We start from the raw sequence: 5,400 nt of genomic DNA, 5'->3' as shown, positions 1-5,400 counted from the left end.
TGCAGGATGTAGTGCAGTCCCATATTGACTGCATCATCCACAGACCTGTTTGCTCGGTAAGCAAACTGCAGGGGGTCCAGCAAGGGTCCAGTAATGTCCTTTAAGTAGGCCAACACCAGTCTCTCAAATGACTTTATGACCACAGATGTTAAAGCAACAGGTCTGTAGTCATTAAGTCCTGTGATTTTTGGTTTATTGGGTACAGGGATGATGGTGGAACATTTGAAGCAGGATGGAACTTCACACAGCTCCAGGGATCTGTTGAAGATCAATGTGAAGATGGATGATAGCTGGACAGCACAGGCTTTGAGGCCTTTTCAAACCTGCAGTAAAACTCGTTCAGGTCTTCAGCCAGTTGTTGATTGGCCTCAGTGCTGGGGGATGGGGTCTTGTAGCTGGTGATGGCTTTCAGGCCTTTCCACACTGATGTAGAGTCATTACTTGAAAGCTGTTTTTTTTAGCTTTTCAGAGTAGTCTAACTTTGCCACTCTTATCTCCCTATTCAGTGTGTATTTGTATTTGGACAAGTCTTTGTCCCCACTCCTGTGGGCGTCCTCTTTGGCCTGGCGAAGCTGTTTGAGTTTTGCACTGAACCAAGGTTTGTCGTTGTTAAATGTTAAATAAGTCCTGGTGGAACACACATGTCCTCACAGAAACCGATGTAGGATGTCACGGTGTCAGTGAGCTCATCCAGTAGCAGATTTGAGTTTCTGGCTGTAGGCTGGTAGAAGATGAACCAAACAGTGATCAGAGAGTCCCAGCGCAGCTCGGGGGACAGAGTGGTATGCATCCTTTAAAACAGTGTAGCAGTGGTCCAGTATATTGCCGTCTCTGGTGGGGCATGTGATGTTCTGTCTATATTTAGGCCGTTCACGGGTGAGATTAGCTTTATTAAAATCACAGAGAACGATAATGAAAGAGTCCGCATAACGTTGTTCTGTGTGTCTGATCGGCCAACAGTTCTAACGCCGTGCTCACTCACGCGTCAGGAGGAATGTACACACTCACCAGAATAAACGAGGAGAACTCCCATGGTGAATAAAAAGGCTTACAGTTAATGAAGAGAGTTTCCAAATTTGGGCAGCACATCTTCTTTAAAACTGTCACGTCTGTACACCAGCCTTCACTGATATAAAAACATAATCCACCGCCTCTCGTTTTCCCCGACGACTCGGGGACGCGGTCTGCTCTGAACAGCTGGAAGCCCGTTAGATGTAACGCCCTGTCCGGGATGGCTCCGTTCAGCCAGGTTTCCGTGAAGCAGAGCGCAGCGGAGTTTAAAACGTCCTTGTTTGTGCGGGTGAGGAGTCGTAGTTCATCTGATTTATTTGCTAGGGAGCGGAGATTCGCCAGATGAATGCTCGGCAGCGGAGTCCTAAAACCGCGCTGTTGGAATTTAACGAGAACGCTGGAGCTGACCCCATAAAAGGGGACTGTTGCAACATTCATTAAAATTTCATTAAAATAATTTCTTAAATATCATTTTGCAACATCTTTATTTTATCTTCAATAAGTTAAATTGGCTGTATAAAAACAAAGAATAGTAAATGGGAAAAAAAATGAAAGAAACAAGTAACAACCATGTTTTGGTTAATTATTACAGTACATCTGAACTACAAAATATTAATTTAATCAAAATCAAGATACTGAAATTTAATAATTGCCTACTTCTGTTAACTCCAGGTAATCAGTCTTACTTTTAAAAATTCAAATTAGACAAATCTACCATTTTATGCATCTGACTTTATAAGTGTGTGAGAGAGAGAGAGAGAGTGAGTGAAGGAAATTAGTCCACCACACTCAAACTGATTTTTAAACTATTGAAATTAATTCTTATCCATAAAATTACAATTTTGTGATGTTATGGCAAGCTTTTACATTAGTGTTGTGGTAAGGGACAGCATGATGGGAAGTGATGCGACAACGTTCCCAACAACCGTCCCAACACTGACAGCCGTGATAAAACTTGGTATATTAGCTTGACAAAATATCTTTGACACATATGTCTATTGAAAGAAAACACAGATTAAAATATGTTTTTGTAGAAGGAATGGTCACAAATGGCTGATGTCTTCCAGGTAGGATGAGGGGCTAACTAAACGACTAAGCATGTGAAGGTCATCACTGTAGCTTTTTCCTTATTGAAGAAATAAGCCAAGTTGCAACCGTCCCCACTCTCCCCTAAATGTTGCTGCCGTTTGTGATAGTGATGTATAAACAATTCCCGGTCTCTCCTACATAATGTCTGTGGGCAGTTGATGTTGAAAAGACATCAAATTGACATCAAAACTGACGTTAAAAAAAAACAGGTCAAATACGCAAATCAAACTGATGTCAGAAACTGGACATGACGTTGATTTGATTTAAACTGAACATCAAAAATACTGGCCTACATATACAATAAACCAATTTCAGTGTGGGATTAACTTCCTATTTTCACCCAATCACCACTGGAAGAAACTGCCGTCCAAACTAAATTTAAAATGATGTTACAGCATCTTGATCAAATCTTGACTAATATTTATATATTAATATACTAATATCTTGACTATAATCTTTTATGTAAAGCACTTTGAATTACCATTGTGCATGAAATGTGCTATATAAATAAACTTGCCTTGTCTTGCCTTTGACGTCAAATTGATATCAAGGTGCCCGATGGGTAAGATTGTTCAACTCTGTTTTTACGTGAAGAAATTTTCCTGTAACTGTAAAAAAATGCAGTCAATCCCGGGCCAATGTTCCGATGAAGAGCCAGCGGCAAAACTCCTGTAAGACTGAGGAAGGGCTACAGGTGCTGCAGAAAATAATATGAAAAAGTAACGTGTAGACACACGTGAGATGATATTTAGGCAGATTCTCTAAAACTTAGCAAGAACAAAAGATCATGCACAGTCTGTACAAGTCATTTCTTAGAAATCTGTGTCCTAATAGTCTGTGCGTCATTATGTGACCGTGAGTCATTTCCTTTATCTTCAGCCACCATCGGATCATAATTCATGGTAAATGATTAAATCAAAAGTAGCCTATTGCCTTGCCCGCTCAGAAGTAGTGCGAAGGGGAAGAACTCTGATAACAAATAGCTTGAAATGGATGTGTTGTGCAATTTAGGACAATTTAGACAAGCTGTGTGAGCCGTGACGAGACAAATTCATGTTGAACTTGGAAAATAAAATGAAGGATGTGAATAAACCAGGCATCATTTACACACGACAGCCACCGATACCAGATGCAAAATAACAGACCAGTATAGCAGACAAAAAACATAATGTTTATTAGATAAGAGAGAATAAATTACTGCTTCACCACTGCTATTGATCAAAAACATTCTTTTATTTGTGATTTACTGTAATGCAGACATGATGCGATTTTACAAACATGACAAGTTGCATAATATCAAACGGAAAAGCAAATATTTTGCTCTTATTTGCTCAGAAATAACATTAATAGCTGCATTCCAGAAAAAAATTGCATCCTAAAAAATGTATAACCCATAATGTTGGTCTGAAGAAGGACCGTCTGTGATCAAGTCACTGCTAAACTCTTCATTAGTGTCCAGAACTCGCTTGAAGGAGAGAGAAAAGAGAGGATTCATCCTCTCACGTACATGTGCGCGTGAAACACACGAGAGACACATTTTAAAGGGGTCATATGATGCGATTTCAAGTTTTCCTTTCTCTTTGGAGTGTTACAAGCTGATTGTGCATAGATAAGATCCCTGAAGTTGCAAAGACTAAAGTCTCAAAACCAAAGAGATATTCTTTATCAAAGTTAAGACTCTGTCACGCCCCCCTAAAACTTTAAATGAAAACGTACTTACGTGAGTCAGAACTGCCGCATTTTAGTCTAACGTTACTCTCCCAGGATCAGTAAACAGTCCTCCATAAAATGTGCTGCACACATCTGGATATTTGGGTTGAACTGTTCTGAAAAGTGTTGTAAATACAACTGATTTGTAGTCGTGTCCTCTTTTTGAAGCCCAAACAAAGTAGTTTCGCTTTCACAACGAAAAACACAGCGGCCTAGCGTGAGGGGAAGCCCCAGCTTAGCGTGCGCTGAGGCCGGGCTAGAGTGAGCTGAGGCGGCGGGATCGAGAACGGCGCGCCCGGACTCTTTTATAAAGAATATCTCTTTGGATTTGAGACTTTAGTCTTTGCAACTTTACAGATCTTCTTTATGCACCAAGAGCTTGTAACACTCCAAAGAGAAAGGAACAATTGAAATCGCATCATATGACCCCTTTAAAACTGTAGTGAGAACTAACCAGTGCTGAAACAGGGGGTTTCATGACCCTTTAAGGTTTTTCCAGAAATATTTCATTTTTGTTCCTTTCAGTCTCGCCCACAAGCCTTTCAAAACATTCCTGTTTATAATATGCCTGCATGAGTTATAATTTCACCCTTCAGATGAGTCTCTTTCTCTGGGATTCTGCTTTGTCTGTCATCGGTTATTCAAGTATTCAACTACATTTTCAAAATAAAATATTATAGATGATTTAGTATTTTCCATGAATGGCACTTAAAAATATATATATAAATATTAATAAGAATATGCTGTTCAGGGGGCCCAGAAACTATAGCGGCGCCCCTGGTAGGATCTTACCCCTCTTTTCATATTTTACATATTGTGCTATAACAAGTAAATTAGTAAAATGTTTATATTTATTTCCAATAATAACATATTGACTGATGCATTATCATACTGCACATGCTAAAGTATTTCTAAATTACTATTTAGAAATGTACTATTACTATTAGTTTTTACTATTACTATTTACTATTACTATTACTAAATTTCTAATTACATCCACATCCAAATCCAACAATAATGTTTTTGAATTGTTTATTTTGGGCATTTGGTTGTCTTCCTCGGCAGTTATATTCTATCATGGAGGTATTCACGTCTCGCAGTTATTTCTCCTACACTGGCACTAAGAAGCTGTTCTGTAATATATCCATGTGTTTGGCTGTTGCGAAGACTACTTTGTTCATGCTCTCTGAATGATTCTAAAGCCTTTTTCCAGTTGGAGAAACCTGCACTTTTTAATGTGTCTTTGCGGTTTCGAATATGATGCTCCCAAAGAGACGACAAAAAAAAGCAGAATGCAGAATTTCTGGATACTGAGTACTCAAGCCATTGACATTCATCCAGCCAGTTCTTATTAAAAGCTCTCTAATGTGTTCTTAATTGGGTAAAGGGATACTTCTGAAGCTTCACCTGCTTTGGGTCTGTCTGCAGTGTTCCTAGATCATACACAGTAAATTCCCGAGTGTTAAATTAACACTGCTCAGAGCATATATGGTCCCACTCTAAAAGAGTGTTAAAGTAACACTGAAGCAGTGTTAAAGTTAATGAGATAATTATGTGATTAATTAAGTGCTGATTGATCATTAGTGATGA

This window comes from Sinocyclocheilus rhinocerous, unplaced genomic scaffold (assembly GCF_001515625.1).
Source record: "Sinocyclocheilus rhinocerous isolate Xijiao unplaced genomic scaffold, SAMN03320098_v1.1 scaffold1861, whole genome shotgun sequence".
In the NCBI taxonomy this organism is placed as follows: Eukaryota; Metazoa; Chordata; class Actinopteri; order Cypriniformes; family Cyprinidae; genus Sinocyclocheilus; species Sinocyclocheilus rhinocerous.
This window is presented reverse-complemented; position numbering follows the sequence as displayed.